Consider the following 19,109-nt stretch of genomic DNA (forward strand, 5'->3'; position numbering starts at 1 on the left):
TCAAGACAGGACAGGAGCATAAAGATCCCTAAATGAATGAGACAGGATCTTTATAGTGGACATAACAGATTAGCCAACATTGAAAAGTAAAGAAGGATGGAGTCTCCAAACTAACATTCCCCTCTCCTTTGCTCTTGGAACGCCTTTCCAGTTTCACGTGCTTCAATCTTCTCCAAACTTCAGAACCCAATTCTAGTGGGACTCTCTGGCCATCCCTTAATGATGGCCTTGGGATAAAGGAATTCCTCTTCTGTGATCCCAGCAGGCCTTCTTAATAGCTTTTTAGATAACATTAGCTGTTATTGCTTATCATACAATAATTTGTATGCTTGATTTAGCGTCTTACTGGAATAAGAAATTTGGAAAATTATGTGTTCTCAAGATCTTATCGTCCATAGCTCCAAACTCAATACTTTGGATAAATGCAAGGGTTTAACAAATGCTTTTACATTGAAAATTCTCTATTACCTCTTAAAACATAGTAGTATTTATCTGTATTTTATGGTAATCTGATTATGAATCACAGTCACATGAATAATTTAATGGGGACTTCAGATAATTGTGCATGTACGCAGAGCAGAGAAATATTGTCCCAATTTATTATTAAATTTTCCCTCCCAATTTAACCAGGAGGGAAAATAATGGATAGATTTTAAATAACTTCGTAAATCATTTCCATACATGGAACATAGATAATGCACTTGGAACTGCATCATACAGCCATGAGCGATATTGGGGCTCACACACCCATGAAAATGGACAATTGAACATTGACTTTTGTATTATTATTATTTTACATTAATCCTTGGCCTGTATAGGATTCAAGTCAAGACCTCAACTTATTTATATTCTCCCAATATTGATGTATGTATTTATGTGGATGAACACATGTCAAAGCTTTCTTTTTTCCAGGGACGTGTGTAGGACTTTTCATTAGGTTGGCAGAGAAATCTGTGTCACAAAAATGGATTACAATGTGCCGAAGACTAATCAACACAGGTAAAATAGTGCATCTTCTAATAACTACTGTACTTACCTCAACTCTTCTGACAAGATTGGCCGACTTCAGAATGGCTAAATTTGTCAAAACAACAAGCAGAGCCAGGGACTATTTCACTGTAGGGGGAAGAAAGGGGAGCTGAAAAGAAAGCAGAGGAAAGAAGGTGGAGAACAGATGACGGTGTAACACGGCTGAGATGCGGCCCATTCTGTGCTTCAGCATCGCAGAAGTGGCAGCAAGTAGCGCTGCTGTTCTTTAATGACCCTATTAAACTGACCTCCCAGAATCCAGTTCCATTTTTGTCATAATCCTTACACTCACTTTATTTCTACATTGGTGTCGACTCTCTTCTGGGAAGGTTAATAGGATTTACCGACCTCTAACTTTCACAAACCCAGTTTGAAAAGTGATACAACGCTGTGATGTAATGTCACTCATTGAGCGCTTCACACTAACGCAATCCTCACTACATAACGCAATCCCTCACTGCCTAATGCAATCCCTCACTGCCTAACACAACCCCTCACTGCGTAACGCAGCCCCTCACTACATAACGCAATCCCTCACTACATAACGCATCCCTCACTGCCTAACACAATCCCTCACTACATAACACAATCCCTCACTGCATAACGCATCCCTCACTGCCTAACACAATCCCTCACTACATAACACAATCCCTCACTGCATAACGCATCCCTCACTGCCTAACACAATCCCTCACTGCGTAACGCAACCCCTCACTACCTAATGCAATCCCTCACTGCATAACGCATCCCTCAGTGCCTAACACAACCCCTCACTGCGTAACGCAAACCCTCACTACATAACGCAATCCCTCACTACATAACGCATCCCTCACTGCCTAACACAATCCCTCACTGCATAACGCATCCCTCACTGCCTAACACAATCTCTCACTGCATAACGCATCCCTCACTACCTAACGCAATCCCTCACTGCGTAACGCAACCCCTCACTACATAACGCAATCCTCACTACATAACGCAATCCCTCACTGCATAACGCAATCCTCACTACCTAACACAATCCCTCACTGCGTAACGCATCCCTCACTGCATAACGCATCCCTCACTACCTAACGCAATCCCTCACTGCATAACGCGTCCCTCACTGCCTAACGCAATCCCTCACTACGTAACACAATCCCTCCCTATGTAACGCAATCCCTCACTAGGTACGTAATCCTATACTATGTGACATAATACCAAACTCCCGCCATCTAGGCCAGAGATACCCTGGATAATAGGCTGTCCAGGAACCAAAAAGATGTCCTAAAATTCAATGCCCATTACCTATGCTCCTTATATCTAGTTGCCAAAATGTCATGCAATTAATATTTAAATATTCATTCCCAAAATCTTATCAGATATAGAAGCAGGAGCATTGTGGACTAACACTAGTGAACAAGGTGACAAATGGAAGGAAGTCGGGCAAGGGCAAAATAAAAAAATTCAGGAACTCCTCACTAATATATAAGGCATATTAGCACTGACTTTCAATATATAACTTTTATCCTCTTTGTCATTATGTGTGCTCTGAAATTTCTCTGAAAAAAAAGTTAGTTAATTTTTCTAATAAATCTCAGAAGCATGTGTCAACTGAAATTATATTCTTTAGGTATTTATGGAAAACAAGAGAATAGTTCTATACTGGGACATACAATATTCTATTAAAAGTTGCCACTCAGATATGGAAAAGCCAGCATTTTTCAGAAACTATATCAAGAGCACCTAGAAATGCAATTAATAAGTTTCCAGAAGTAGAACTATCCAGCTTTACAAAATGATATCATAAATTTTCACTAGGAATCCATGAAATGTGATATAACCATGTGCCAAAAAAGGAGAGTACTTTAATATTTATGAACAGACATAATAATCTCCTTACTAAGAGGAAAGAATTAAGTAGAATACACTATTGTTTTCTTTTGTTTTAATTGGGAGTATGAAAAATTGGTAACCCACAAAATAACTCTTGCTTATTTATTTATTTGTTTGTTTTCAGAAAGTGCAAAAACCAGGAAACAAACCTGTCATGTTTATATTTTTAATGTCATATTTAAAAATGTCTATTCCTAGCCACATGATCTGTGTCACATTTGAAATTCACTTTCTAGAATCTTAGATACAGTGGTTTCCTTTGAAGAAGAGAAAGTTTATTTAATGGCAGAAAGACTTCCTCTCATTTATTAAATACTGTTAAAATATGATCTAGAAAGTTAGGCTAGATGCACATGATTGTGCTTTTATTAATAAGAATATGATAAAGAATATTATTATACATATATATATATATATATACTCTTGCATACTTCCATTCGTACCCTTTGTCATTCCAGAACGTTTTAGGCAGTCAGTTAAGAAGGACTCGCAAAGGCTAAGAGAGCCAAGATAATGAAGAATATTAGAGTTTTGTATTCTTTACTGTGTTGGGGAAATTGAAGTGTGCTAACACTTCAGAAAGTTCTTTGTTTCCTAGCATATAGCCTAAACTACAAAGCCTGGCCAACTGTTAGAATAAACTTTGTTTGGAAAAATTAAAATAAAAAACATCATCCTTACTCTCTTACCAATTTGTTATACAGCTAAATAAATAGATGAAACTCCAAGACTTTGAGTCCTAAGAAGACCCAATACCTTCTAAAATCTGACTCTGAATTTGGCTACATCAGTCTATAAGAGATCCCTTAAAATGTGGCACTCAGAAAGACTGCATAATCAGAGATTGATTTATATTCATTCTATTTCATACTTTAAAAATCCAATATGATTTATTGATAGATGTATAGAGGTTCATATGTCTACTTCAGGTGTTTTCTGAAGGTGAGATTTCTCACAGTTTTGCACTCTATTGAGGTGATGAGAAGGATGTATTTTTAGAAGAGCCTTACTTAAAGAGTCCCTGGAATTCTAGCCCCTGCATCTGGCTCATGAAGCAGGGAAGGAAAAATGGAATTTCCTGAGGGATGCAGCAAACTGTGAGCACTGTCTCCTTTCCACATGGTCTCTTTATCTCTCAAGCTGACACAATGCATAAAGTATTCAGAAATCTTAGTGCCAAAAACCACTTCCACACTAACAGGCACTGTTGTTTCTCAGTTTCCCAGGGATAACTTCTAGTAGTCAATGGTTTCTTGGCAAGAAGCTTCAGAGCTGAATCCTACTATTGAGCTACTGAGAATGGCTTATGCTAGGACACTTCAATTTCCCCACCACAGTAAAGTATTCTGTGCCGACAACATCAGCCACCTTGAGTGACGCTTCTGTCTCCAGTGTGCTGTCCAGTCAAGAACTGTGACTCAAGTCTCCTTCCTTTCTCCCAACCCCTGAGTCCACTGCCAACCCTGAACCCTTACATGTAGCATATTCCTGAGGCCACTCTCCTGCCAGTCCTGACATTCACAGCTCCATACTCACACTCAAGACATGTGCTTCCCTTTGAAGTTGACATTGTTTATAAATGTGGCCCCTGAGGGGACTATTTCAGTGTATAAGCTATTGTTTCTCAAATTTGAAGAATTGAAATAGAAATTTGATAAAAAATCAGCTTCAACCTTGGTATTCAGCCAAAACCACACATCAGCTTACATTTAAGCATCGATGTGGCTGAATGCAAACTCCAGAGCCGTCTCTGACATCTCTGCCCTGCAGGCAGTGATGAGTGCATGTCGCCTTCATGCTAAATCTGCATAACAACACTACTATTAATTAGTGCAGGCACTCAAATTCACCATTAATATATGAATAGTGACTTTAATTATTAGTGAACAGTCTGATGCAGCTTGGAGAGAGCATGTCTTTGTCTTATTTTCCTTTCATTTAGGTTTCCTTCAGAATGTCAAAATTAACCAGATAGACACCTTTGTAATATCAATGATTTCAACACTATCATCTTTCCCAAAATCTGAACACAGACACGTCAGGCACGAACAAGCATGAATACAGTGACAAAGCAAAATTAAATTGCACATTTTTTCCTTCTTTCCTTTCTTCATTTTTTTTAAACTAACACCTAATTTCTACAGAATGGGATCATTTTTCTTCTTCTTGCCTCAAACCAATTAATAAAATTATGTGTCAAGGCTGGCATTATTCTGTAATGTTTAATGGTGCACATACACTTGGTAAGTGTACACACATTCAAGAAATAACTTAAGATATCTGGAATTTATCTTTTAGTAATATTTTTACTTTTTATTTGATTTGGGTGATTGTAAAGAATGGTAATCATTGGATGGGGTCTGGGAAATGAAGCCAGTTGGAAACTCTCAGGATTGATAATCATGGTGTCGTAAGGGTGAACATGGCTCACTGAGCCAGCTCGCTGTCATCATCGCCACCCGTGCTCCCTCTCACAGACCGGGCTCACTAAGCCAGCTCCTTGCTGCTGTCCTCCCTGCTTCTGCTCCCTCTCACGGACCCCAGCTCCTGCAGCATCCTCCCCACCTGTGCTTCCTCTCATGGACCCCAGATCCTGCTGCATCCTCCCCACCTGTGCTCCCTCTCATGGACCCCAGATCCTGTTGCATCCTCCCCACCTGTGCTCCCTCTCATGGACCCCAGATCCTGCTGCATCCTCCCCACCTGGGCTCCCTCTCACAGACTCCAGATATTGCTGCGTCCTCCCCACCTGTGCTCCCTCTCATGAACCACAGCTCCTGCTGCATCCTCCCCACCTGTGCTCCCTCTCACAGACCGGGCTCACTAAGCCAGCTTCTTGCTGCTGTCCTCCCTGCTTCTGCTCCCTCTCACGAACCACAGCTTCTGCTGCATCCTCCCCACCTGTGCTCCCTCTCATGGACCCCAGATCCTGCTGCATCCTCCCCACCTTTGCTCCCTCTCACAGACTCCAGATATTTCTGCGTCCTCCCTGCCTGTGCTCCCTCTCACGAACCACAGCTCTTGCTGCATCCTCCCCACCTGTGCTCCCTCTCACAGACCTCAGCTCCTGCTGCATCCTCCCCACCTGTGCTCCCTCTCATGGACCCCAGATCCTGCTGCATCCTCCCCACCTTTGCTCCCTCTCACAGACTCCAGATATTGCTTCGTCCTCCCCACCTGTGCTCCCTCTCACAGACCCCAGCTCCTGCTGCATCCTCCCCACCTGTGCTCCCTCTCACAGACCCCAGCTCCTGCTGCATCCTCCCCACCTGTGCTCCCTCTCACAGACCCCAGCTCCTGCTGCGTCCTCCCCACCTGTGCTCCCTCTCACGGACCCCAGCTTCTGCAGCATCCTCCCCACCTGTGCTCCCTCTCATGGACCCCAGATCCTACTGCATCCTCCCCACCTTTGCTCCCTCTCACAGACCCTGGCTCCTGCTGCATCCTCCCAACCTGGGCTCCCTCTCATGAACCAGCAGCCTCGAGCCACAGACTCCCACCTCCCACACTGCATTTCCTCTCCCCAGACAGGCTGAAGGAATCAGTTTGCAGAACAGGATTCAAGTGAGGAGTGACTGCCCCTACCCAAAAGGGGACCAGGAGTATTCCGTGAGATAAAACTGGTACCACTCTTGACCCCCTGCCCACCAACATGGTGAAGTTAAAAGCTGATGGTTAATCATGTAATTATCAAGCCTCAGAACCCTATGCTCCATTCAGGGAACAGCAGCTACTGACAAATGACCTGGGTGGATCCAGGTCCACATGGACCAATGGAATCAGTTATTCTCAGGCCCTGGTTCTTTGATGGAGCAATATGGTTCATGATCTTCATCATTGAGGAACATATTAATCAACAATTATACAATCATTAGTCTCAGGTTATTTTTACCATTTAATAGAAGGGAAGCACAAAATCATAAAATAATTACTGTATGGTTTGAAAAACAAAGTTGGAAAAGGAGCCAACTTCATGACATTGTTTTGAAAATAAAATGGGATAATGATTGTAACATTCTTAACACAGTGATTTGTAAATAAACTCACAAAAAATTACTAGAGAAGCTGCATTGATCTTTTAGGGGCACTGATTCTGGAGTCAGAAAATATTGTCCATATTCTGGTTTTACCACCTACTAGCTGATAAGCTTTGTTCTTAAACTGTATAAGATTCAGTTCCTTCATCTGTAAATAGAGCTAATTACAGGGTCAGTCGAGTGCCTGAATCAAGGTAGATGCTCAATAGAATTATCCATTAATAATAACATTCATAAAGTGAGAAGGAAAAAATGTTCTATGTGGAAGAATTATTTGAAAAAAAGAAGAAAATGCATCGTGGAACCTTGCATTAATGAAGTATCTGTTTTTTAAGCTCCTTAACATACTAAAAGCTGAAGGCTTAGCTATTGAATGAATTAATGAATGAAATTTTTAAAATTTCTGTGTTCCTAGAAAGAAGTGATGCCAAATAATCAGTAATTGTAAGTCATGGGTTGCTTTTGTTTAGTTTTACCAACTAGATTCATATCAGCTCATATCAGTACCCAAAAGATGGCAAATCAAAACAATGTGACAGAATCCATTCTTTTGGATATTGCAAAGACTCCAGAGCTGTGGAAAATATTCTCTGCCACATTCCTAATCATGCATGTGGCACAGTGATGGGAAGCCTCCTCGTTGGGGTGACCATCTTCATGCCCGTTCCTCCCACGTGCTCACCCTCTGCTCCCTGAGGTCTTGCAGCTCTGGCAGCAGCACAAAGTGCTCTCCACCTGTGGCTCCTCCCTCACAATGCTGTTTTTGTCCTTTGTGCCACGTATCTTAGGAACATGATGCCTGTGGCCACCTCCCCGTAGACAAGGCGAGGGTCATGAGCTTCCCTATTGAAAAGCCCATGCTGAACCCCTTGATCTGAACTCTGAGGGATGTGGAGGTGAAAAATGCCATGTAGAAACTTTGGATGAAGCAGGAGTCGTCAGCTGATGGGTAACTGTCATACAGAGAACACCATGAAGAGAAAGCTATTCTGCTAGAAATGTAGGAAAAATAAAATTCTCTGCTAGAAGCCAAGGAGATCTTTCGAGCATGTCAATCTCATTTATAATTTAAAGTATTTAGGTATTATGAGACTCTCCTGCTTTATACACTTCCTTGGCTCCCCCGTGACTTTAGAAAGTTCTTGTCTTGTCAGGGAATTCCTTCATTTACCTGGTTATTTTCTCTATGTCTCCAATTACTTCTTGAGCCCCTCAACTTCTCATTCACAATGCCCCTGCTATGTTGATGGTTTCACATGGCCCAAGAGCTAGGCAAGCCCTTTATTAGTTCAGTGTGTTTTTGTCTGTTCTTTTCTCTGAGTTGACTTCTGTTCCTTTATATCTTTCCATCCAGACTGAAAGTCTCTGAGGAAAAGGCTTGTTTATTTATGCTTGGCAGCTATCAGGTTTCTGTTGAATAATTATAGAATTCAATGGTCATGTTTCATTTTCAAAAATCCAAATTACTATGGTTAAGGTGAAAAGGAGACAGTCACTAAGCAATTAAAGTTAAACAAAAATGTCCAAGAGTGATCATTAGAAGAGCTAATGGAACAGAAGTGTTTTGATCATTTCTGGGAGAGCACTGCTATTCTGTAGTCATAGAAGGAGTCTATAAGCAGGAAACGTTTCAAACTGATTTTTAATGTTGTTGATATTTCTTTATGAAAAGCGATTAAATGTGTTAACCAATAAGATTAATGGCAGTAGCAATCATTGATAACTGATGACAATGATCAGAAAGGACTGCCCTCAGTCCGCAAGAGCCATATACATCCCCTGGCCCCATCAGGCCACCAGCCTGCTCCACAGCTACCAGGGCACGTGTCCACCAGTCCCTGCCCTGCCGTGTCCTGCCTGTTGGACCTGCCATAGATAATCCGGGCTGAAGGCTTCCATGGAGGGACAGTTCAGGATCACTGGCTGCCATTAGAATATTGAAGGAGAGCTCATGTGTCAGCATGCTGGGAGCTGTTTACCACTCACCCATTCTCCCTTGTCAAATACTGTCCTCAATGTGTGAGAGGACTCCTGTTGACCCTTGATAAGTCATGCAGCAACGTGGGATCAGACAACTCCAATGGAGTGCCCTGGCCTTGGCTCTCTCCTGGCTTGGATAAAACTGAATCAACACACCAGGCTAGAAGCACAATTAATTGACCCCTGGACAACTACATTTCATTGCTCTGGCTGTGAGCATGATCTGGATCTTGCGTAATGAGGAATCAATGGTTGGATTTGAAATTTCACCTTGGAAACTATTGTGGAAAGATACCAGCAGGCAGTTGGTGTGGCCACAGACGGTAAGTGTGGCCTTTGCAAAGAACTTCAAGAATCTACAAAAGTTGCATGGGCTGTTGTGCAAGCTACTGCAATGAATTTTCAAAATTTATCATCCTTAGGGGACTGAAAAAGCTCAGCATGTGCATGTGGGTGCAGCCATTAATTTTTTTTTTAATTTTTTAAAAATTTTTTATTAATGGAAAGAAAGAAAAAAAAGAAAGAAATTAACACAACATTTAGAAATCATACCGTTCTACATATGCACTCAGTAATTCTTAACATCATCACATAGATGCATGATCATCGTTTCTTAGTACATTTGCATTGGTTTAGAGGAACTAGCAACACAACAGAAAAAGATATAAAATGTTAAAATAGAGAAAAGAAATAAAAGTAGTAATAACAGTAAAAAAAAAACCGTATAAAAACCCTATAGCTCAGATGCAGCTTCATTCAGTGTTTTAACATGATTACTTTACAATTAGGTATTATTGTGCTGTCCATTTTTGAGTTTTTGTATCTAGTCCTGTTGCACAGTCTGTATCCCTTCAGCTTCAATTACCCACTATCTTGCCCTGTTTCTAACTCCTGCTGGACTCTGTTACCAATGACATATTTCAAGTTTATTCTCGAATGTCCGTTCACATCAGTGGAACCATACAGTATTTGTCCTTTAGTTTTTGGCTGGACTCACTCAGCATAATATTCTCTAGGTCCATCCATGTTATTACATGCTTCATAAGTTTATCTTGTCTTAAAGCTGCATAATGTTCCATCGTATGTATATACCACAGTTTATTTAGCCATTCTTCTGTTGATGGACATTTTGGCTGTTTCCATCTCTTTGCAATTGTAAATAACGCTGCTATAAACATTGGTGTGCAAATGTCCGTTTGTGTCTTTGCCCTTAAGTCCTTTGAGTAGATACTTAGCAATGGTATTGCTGGATCGTATGGCAATTCTATATTCAGCTTTTTGAGGAACCGCCAAACTGCCTTCCACAGTGGTTGCACCCTTTGACATTCCCACCCACAGTGGATAAGTGTACCTCTTTCTTCACATCCTCTCCAGCACTTGTCATTTTCTGTTTTGTTGATAATGGCCATTCTGGTGGGTGTGAGATGATATCTCATTGTGGTTTTGATTTGCATTTCTCTAATGGCCAGGGACATTGAGCATCTCTTCATGTGCCTCTTGGCCATCCGTATTTCCTCTTCTGGTAGGTGTCTGTTCAAGTCTTTTTCCCATTTTGTAATTGGGTTGGCTGTCTTTTTGTTGTTGAGATGAACAATCTCTTTATATATTCTGGATATTAGACCTTTATCTGATATGTCATTTCCAAATATTATCTCCCATTGTGTAGGCTGTCTTTCTACTTTCTTGATGAAGTTCTTTGATGCACAAAAGTGTTTAATTTTGAGGAGTTCCCATTTATTTATTTCCTTCTTCAGTGTTCTTGCTTTAGGTTTAAGGTCCATAAAAGTACCTCCAGTTGTAAGATTCATAAGATATCTCCCTACATTTTCCTCTAACTGTTTTATGGTCTTAGACCTAATGTTTAGATCTTTGATCCATTTTGAGTTAACTTTTGTATAAGGTGTGAGATGCGGGTCTTCTTTCATTCTTTTACATATGGATATCCAGTTCTCTAGGCACCATTTATTGAAGAGACTGTTCTGTCCCAGGTGAGTTGGCTTGACTGCCTTATCAAAGATCAAATGTCCATAGATGAGAGGGTCTATATCTGAACACTCTATTCGATTCCATTGGTCGATACATCTATCTTTATGCCAATACCATGCTGTTTTGACCACTGTGGCTTCATAATATGCCTTAAAGTCTGTCATCGTGAGACCTCCAGCTCCTTTTTTTTCCCTCAAGATGTTTTTAGCAATTCGGGGCAACCTGCCCTTCCAGATAAATTTGCTTATTGGTTTTTCTAATTCTGAAAAATAAGTTGTTTGGATTTTGATTGGTATTGCATTGAATCTGTAGATCAGTTTAGGTAGGATTGACATCTTAATTATATTTAGTCTTCCAATCCATGAACACGGTATGCCCTTCCATCTATTTAGGTCTTCTGTGATTTCTTTTAGCAGTTTTTTGTAGTTTTCTTTATATAGTTTTTTTGTCTCTTTGGTTAAATTTATTCCTAGGTATTTTATTCTTTTAGTTGCGATTGTAAATGGGATTAGTTTCTTGATTTCCCCCTCAGCTTGTTCATTACTAGTGTATAGAAAAGCTACAGATTTTTGAATGTTGATCTTGTAACCTGCTACTTTGCTGTACTCATTTATTAGCTCTAGTAGTGTTGTTGTGGATTTTTCCGGGTTTTCGACCTATAGTATCATATCGTCTGCAAACAGTGATAGTTTTACTTCTTCCTTTCCAATTTTGATGCCTTGTATTTCTTTTTCTTGTCTAATTGCTCTGGTTAGAACCTCCAACACAATGTTGAATAATAGTGGTGATAGTGGGCATCCTTGTCTTGTTCCTGATCTTAGGGGGAAAGTTTTCAATTTTTCCCCATTGAGGATGATATTAGCTGTGGGTTTTTCATATATTTCCTCTATCATTTTAAGGAAGTTCCCTTGTATTCCTATCCTTTGAAGTGTTTTCAACAGGAAAGGATGTTGAATCTTGTCAAATGCCTTCTCTGCATCAATTGAGATGATCCTGTGATTTTTCTGCTTTGATTTGTTGATATGGTGTATTACATTAATTGATTTTCTTATGTTGAACCATCCTTGCATACCTGGGATGAATCCTACTTGGTCATGATGCATAATTCTTTTAATGTGTTGTTGGATACGATTTACTAGAATTTTATTGAGGATTTTTGCATCTATATTCATTAGAGAGATTGGTCTGTAGTTTTATTTTTTTGTAATATCTTTGCCTGGTTTTGGTATGAGGGTGATGTTGGCTTGGTAGAATGAATTAGGTAGTTTTCCCTCCACTTCGATTTTTTTGAAGAGTTTGAGGAGAGTTGGTACTAATTCTTTCTGGAATGTTTGATAGAATTCACATGTGAGGCCGTCTGGTCCTGGACTTTTCTTTTTAGGGAGCTTTTGAATGACTACTTCAATCTCTTTACTTGTGATTGGTTTGTTGAGGTCATCTATTTCTTCTTGAGTCAAAGTTGGTTGTTCATGTCTTTCCAGGAACCCGTCCATTTCATCTAAATTGTTGTACTTATTAGCATAAAGTTGGTCATAGTATCCTGTTATTACCTCCTTTATTTCTGTGAGATCAGTAGTTATGTCTCCTCTTCCATTTCTGATCTTATTTATTTGCATCCTCTCTCTTCTTCTTTTTGTCAATCTTGCTAAGGGCCCATCAATCTTATTGATTTTCTCATAGAACCAACTTCTGGTCTTATTGATTTTCTCTATTGTTTTCATGTTTTCAATTTCATTTATTTCTGCTCTAATCTATGTTATTTCTTTCCTTTTGCTTGCTTTGGGATTAGTTTGCTGTTCTTTCTCCAGTTCTTCCAAGTGGACAGTTAATTCCTGCATTTTTGCCTTTTCTTCTTTTCAGATATAGGCATTTAGGGCAATAAATTTCCCTCTTAGCACTGCCTTTGCTGCATCCCATAAGTTTTGATATGTTGTGTTTTCATTTTCATTCGCCTCGAGGTATTTACTAATTTCTCCTGCAATTTCTTCTTTGACCCACTTGTTGTTTAAGAGAGTGTTGTTGAACCTCCATGTATTTGTGAATTTTCTGGCACTCCGCCTATTATTGATTTCCAACTTCATTCCTTTATGATCTGAGAAAGTGTGTATGATTTCAATCTTTTTAAATTTGTTAAGGCTTGCTTTCTGACCCAGCATATGGTCTATCTTTGAAAATGATCCATGAGCACTTGAAAAAAAGGTGTATCCTGCTGTTGTGGGATGTAATGTCCTATAAATGTCTGTTAAGTCTAGCTCCTTTATAGTAATATTCAGATTCTCTATTTCTTTATTGATCCTCTGTCTAGATGTTCTGTCCATTGATGAGAGTGGTGAATTGAAGTCTCCAACTATTATGGTATATGTGTCTATTTCCCTTTTCAGTGTTTGCAATGTATTCCTCACGTATTTTGGAGCATTCTGGTTCGGTGCATAAATATTTATGATTGTTATGTCTTCTTGTTTAATTGTTCCTTTTATTAGTATATAGTGTCCTTCTTTGTCTTTTTTAATTGTTTTACATTTGAAGTCTAATTTGTTGGATATTAGTATAGCCACTCCTGCTCTTTTCTGGTTGTTATTTGCATGAAATATCTTTTCCCAACCTTTCACTTTCAACCTATATTTATCTTTGGGTCTAAGATGTGTTTCCTGTAGACAGCATATAGAAGGATCCTGTTTTTTAATCCATTCTGCCAATCTATGTCTTTTGATTGGGGAATTCAATCCATTAACATTTAGAGTTATTACTGTTTGGATAATATTTTCCTCTACCATTTTGCCTTTTATATTATATATATCATATCTGACTTTCCTTCTTTCTACACTCTTTTCCATGTCTCTCTCTTCTGTCTTTTTGTATCTGACTCTAGTGCTCCCTTTAGTATTTCTTGCAGAGCTGGTCTCTTGGTCACAAATTCTCTCAGTGACTTTTTGTCTGAGAATGTTTTAATTTCTCCCTCATTTTTGAAGGACAATTTTGCTGGATATAAGAGTCTTGGTTGGCAGTTTTTGTCTTTTAGTAACTTAAATATATCATCCCACTGTCTTCTAGCTTCCATGGTTTCTGCTGAGAAATCTACACATAGTCTAATTGGGTTTCCTTTGTATGTGATGGATTGTTTTTCTCTTGCTGCTTTCAAGATCCTCTCTTTCTCTTTGACCTCTGACATTCTAACTAATAAGTGTCTTGGGGAATGCCTATTTGGGTCTAATCTCTTTGGGGTGCGCTGCACTTCTTGAATCTGTAATTTTAGGTCTTTCATAAGAGTTGGGAAATTTTCAGTGACAATTTCTTCCATTGGTTTTTCTCCTCCTTTTCCCTTCTCTTCTCCTTCTGGGACATCCACAACACGTATATTTGTGTGGTTCATATTTTCCTTGAGTTCCCTGATACCCTGTTCGAATTTTTCCGTTCTTTTCCGGATAGTTTCTGTTTGTTTTTTGAATTCAGATGTTCCATCCTCCAAATCACTAATTCTATCTTCTGTCTCTTTAAATCTATCTTTGCAGGTATCCATTGTTTTTTCCATCTTTTCTACTTTATCCTTCACTTCCATAAGCTCTGTGATTTGTTTTTTCAGTTTTTCTATTTCTTCTTTATGTTCAGCCCATGTCTTCTTCATGTCCTCCCTCAATTTATCGATTTCTTTTTTGAAGAGGTTTTCCATTTCTGTTCATATATTCAGCATTAGTTGTTTCAGCTCCTGTATCTCCTTTGAACTATTGGTTTGTTCCTTTGACTGGGCCATATTTTCAATTTTCTGAGCGTGATCCATTATCTTCTGCTGGCGTCTGGGCATTTTGTCAGATTTCCCTGGGTGTTGGGCCCCACAGGTTGAAAAATTTTTCTGTGAAATCTCTGGATTCTGTTTTTCTTATCCTGCCCAGTAGGTGGCGCTCGTGGCGCACGTTTGTCTACAGGCTCCACCAGTAAAAGTTGCTGTGGGTCCTTTAACTCTGGAAAACTCTCGCCGTAGGGGAGGTTTGGCAGCCAAAGCGTCTTGGAAGAGTGCCAGCTGGCCCGGGGGTCCGAACACAGGGAGGGTTGCCGGCCGCCTCAGCACGGGAGAGCGCCCGACCGAATTTCCTAGTCGGCCCGGGGCGCCAAGCGTGGTGGAAGGGCGCCAGCTGTGCAGCCCGGGAGAGTGCACTGTTCCCAGCCGGACCGGGGAGTCACATGTTTGGAAGGGACCCCCTGGTCACCGTTCTCCGCAGTCTGGAGATTTTCGACCCAACTCTCTCAGTTGGTGCAGGGGGCCTCGCGTGGTGGGGGCGCCAGCCGCCGTGGCCCAAGGGGACCACCTGCCCAATTCTGCCAGCTGGCCTGGGTAGGAGGAAGGGAGGGACTCCGGCCGCTTGCCGTCCCGCCCAGGAAAACCCACGCCCCTCGGTGATCTCACCGGAGCTGGTTCTCCCAGACAGTCAGCTGTTCCAGGATGGGATACGCCGTCCCTTTGATCTCCGTTGTGGCACCGGGAACTGCTCTGTATTGTCTCCACTCCCCCAGTAGCTGTTCTGGAGGAGGAAAGGTGAGGGTGGCAAGGCTGTCGAGGCTGGTGGCGGAGGAGCCAGTGAAGGCAGAAGAGGACACCATGGTGGTTAGAGAGCCACCGGAGCAGGAGAGGGAAGAGGGGAGAGGAGGGTGGGCGGGTCGGCTGCTGCGGAGCGTGGGCGCCGCGCGGCGGGCCGGCGGACAAAGAGGGGAGAGGAGCCATTAATTTTTGACCCAAGATTTCAAGGTGCTCAGAACATGAAATGGAGAAAATAAAAATGTGCTATGAATTGTATAGGAGACCTGTTTTCCATTTCTGTAACTTGCCTGGTAATCATTCCAATCATCATGTGACCCCTATGAGCAATGCCTAATAAACCTTAAAGGAAAAGCTTTCAAAGAATATTGATTACCTTATTGGTAACAAAAGCCAGGTGAAGAGTCAAATTTCCAAACAAAACTTGCTAATGAAAGAAACAGAATAATGGAGAGAGGGATGTGGTAGTTAGATTCAGTTATGAACTTGGCCAGGTGAACGTACCTAGTTTTGTTGCTGCAGACATGAGCCAATGGTATGTGAACTTCATCAGTTGCTGATTACATCTGCAGTCGGTTAGGAAGCATGCCTGCTGCAATGAATGAGGTTTGACTTAACTGTCTGGTGCTTAAATGAGAGAGAGAGCAACGTAGCATAGCCCAAGCAGCTTGGCATACCTCATCTCAGCACTGGCAACTCAGCCCAGGCCTTTGGAGATGCAGAAAGAAATCACCCCAGAGACAGTTGTTGGAACCCAAAGGCCTGGAGAGAAGGCCAGCAGAGACCATCCTGTGCCTTCCACGTAAGAAAGAACCTCAGTGGAAAGTTGTCTGCCTTTCCTCTGAAGATCTAACAAAATAAATCCCCTTTTATTAAAAGCTAATCCATCTCTGGTGTGTTGCATTTAGGTAGCTAGCAAACTAGAACAAGGGATAAAGAAGAAGCATTTCCACATTTTGAAAAGCTTTTTGAAGTTTTGGAAGAACAGAAATCATTTGTTTGGTAAGCAATTAATTCTTCTAAGAAACTAAAATTAAGCACATTTTAGACCCAAATGGAGGAACACAGGGGTCATTTAGAGAACAATGGGCTTGTGGAATATGCTCAAGTACTTAAAGAGACAGGTCAGTCTTGCTTTGTGCATGCAGCAAGACAACTCTACCTCAGAATGCATAAAGCTGCAAAATCTTTGAAGAACTTTAGACCTGCAGCTCAGACTTCTTTTGAAAACTGTGCTGTTAATACATCTGAACAAACAGAACTCCGTGTAGAAGTATCCTTTTTCTCTAGCAGCATAGATGTGCCAGAGATCAGTGAGGTACAGTACAAAGTTTATGGCAATGCCTTGACAAACTGGCACCTTCTAGAAAAGAATGGAAAAGCTGGTAGCCGTGTTTTTGAATATCAGAAGATTAATATAGATGAAGAAATGCAGTCTTGAAATCAGATAGAAATGTGTGGCACAAATAAAGTTGTCTGTAATTTAAAAAATAATTCTGTGTTTTCAGAGTAAGATGTTACAAAGCTTCCATCAGTAGTCCTACCAGCAGAGAATGATTCTTCATGCTCCTACAACTTCAATGTTCAGCTTTCTCTTTTATGAAAAATGCAGCTATAATCATGAACAGCCCTTGCTGAACTTGAAGAGAGACTGTTCAGAGAGTTGAGCTGGAATTAATCTCTCCCTTAATTCGGAATGCATCCACATGGGTTCTTACACAAGTTTAGATTACATCAGTGGGGATGTTGGAATCACAAAGGGGAAACACCTCTGGCCCTCTGTGTCGAACCACATGCATACCTGCTCCAACCAGGAGGTGCTTCCATTGGTGAGCTACAAGAACAGTTCAGTTCTCCCAGGATATGAACAAGATAGTGGCCACAACACAGAAGTGAAGGGCCTGCTTTGATTTTTCACCACCTTGCAAATTAGTTACTTTAGGCATGAAAAATTTTTTATGACCAAGTCACCTACTTCTTCTAATGAATCTTAAATTGAGACTTTCTGATGCCAGCAAGTATCGGGATTTCCCTTAACTAAGATGAAGGCAAAGTTTTTTTCATGTGACATGGATCACATGAAATACATTTATGAGTGCCAGGTGGACTTTCATCTGGTGTAATGCAGAATGGTAAATGTGAACAAAGCACTTCCTTTGTGTTAACCTTTGTGTTAACTTTTGTTGGAACAAGTATTACCAGGCAGGCACTCCTCCTGGACCTTGACTCACCAAGACAAAGAATTGAAACTCAAGTCAAGGTTGGGAGAGCAAGGTGAGTCATTAAAAGCAGTGAATAAAGAGAGGAAGAAAATCTGGCTGGGAGTCCTGGTATATTTGATAATAAGTCCTGGGTTTTGGCACCAAATTATGTTTGCCCCAGCCTTACACAGCTGGGAGTCCCGGTCCTTGACTTGCTGAGACAAAGAATTGAAGCTCAAATTGAGGTTAAGAGAACAAGGTGATTTATTAAAGCAGCAAGTGAAGGAAGGAAAGTACATCCTAAAGAAGGATGGGCTCAGTGGATGAAGAACCAGATTGGCCTTAGTTACAGCTTTAGTTTAGCATTTTATGGGGCCAGCTGATGGCAGTACTGCACACACATTACTGGGGACTTTCTTGGTATAATTCCTTTGTGGCTTTGTTTGTTGCTTTAACAGTGTGCTCTGATTGCACTTTACTCAACTTAACCATGTAACCCTCTGTTAAAGTTGGTTCTAGTCTCCTGGGGGCAGTCTTGAGATGATTCCCTTTTTCCCATGAGGCAGGATCATGGCTTCCTAACTACCTAACAGTTTGAAAGGATTATGAACCCTTGGACAGCCATGTTTTAATCCTGATCCATCTTGTGCAGGCAAGCATTTCTTTTAATCCCTATTCAAGAATGTAGGTTGGAATCTTTTGATTAGATTGTCTCTACAGAGATGTGACACACCCAGTTGTGGGTATTAACCTTGACTACATGGATGTGACTCCACCCATTCCAGGTGGGTCTTGATCAGTTACTGGAATCCTATAAAAGAGGAAACATTATTGGAGAAAACAGCACAGCCACAGGAACCATGAGAACCCACGCAGCCAGAGACCTTTTGAGATGAAGAGGAATACATCCCCCCGGGGAGCCTCAGGAAGCAGGAAGCTTGGGGAGAAACTTAGCAGAGGTTGCTAAGTTCACCATGTGCCTTTTCAGTTGAGAGAGAAACCCTGGAGCTCATTGGCCTTCCCTGAGTGAAGGTAACCTCTTGTTGGGGCCTTAGTTTGGACATTTTATAGACATGCTTTAATAGGGACATTTTCATGGCTTTAGAACTTGCAACTTGCAACTTAATAAAGCCCCTTTTAAAAAGCCATTCTGTTACTGGAATGCCACAATAGAACAGCTTTCATAGCCAGTTACATAACATCTAAGTATTCTGTCACCACACTTTTTTGTGTGTATATTTTTTCTTAAAACACAGAAAACCTATAGACCCTTGCTTCTTCCATGTCATCATTCTATTTCATAAATGATAGGAATTAGGATGCTGTATCTCAGGTAACAATGAAATAGTTAACTTTGCAAACTGAATTGTCTTTCTTTTTTTTTTTTTTTTTTTTTTTTTTAAAGGAAAGACAGAGAGAAGGAAGGAAGGATAGAAGGAAGGAAGGAAGGAAGAAAGAGAAACATCTTTAAAC

At 40.8% G+C, this 19,109-nt stretch overlaps 1 long non-coding RNA gene and 1 pseudogene across 1 annotated transcript in view; both read left to right on the plus strand.

Moving 5' to 3' along the window:
• The window catches only part of LOC143644970 (uncharacterized), a 326,292-nt gene that overhangs the window by 42,203 nt on the left and 264,980 nt on the right, over positions 1–19,109 (plus strand). The gene's annotated exons all lie outside the window — the stretch shown is intronic.
• Positions 15,629–17,558, plus strand: LOC143643963 (E3 ubiquitin-protein ligase TRIM36-like; annotated as a pseudogene).

Source organism: Tamandua tetradactyla, chromosome 8 (assembly GCF_023851605.1).
Source record: "Tamandua tetradactyla isolate mTamTet1 chromosome 8, mTamTet1.pri, whole genome shotgun sequence".
In the NCBI taxonomy this organism is placed as follows: Eukaryota; Metazoa; Chordata; class Mammalia; order Pilosa; family Myrmecophagidae; genus Tamandua; species Tamandua tetradactyla.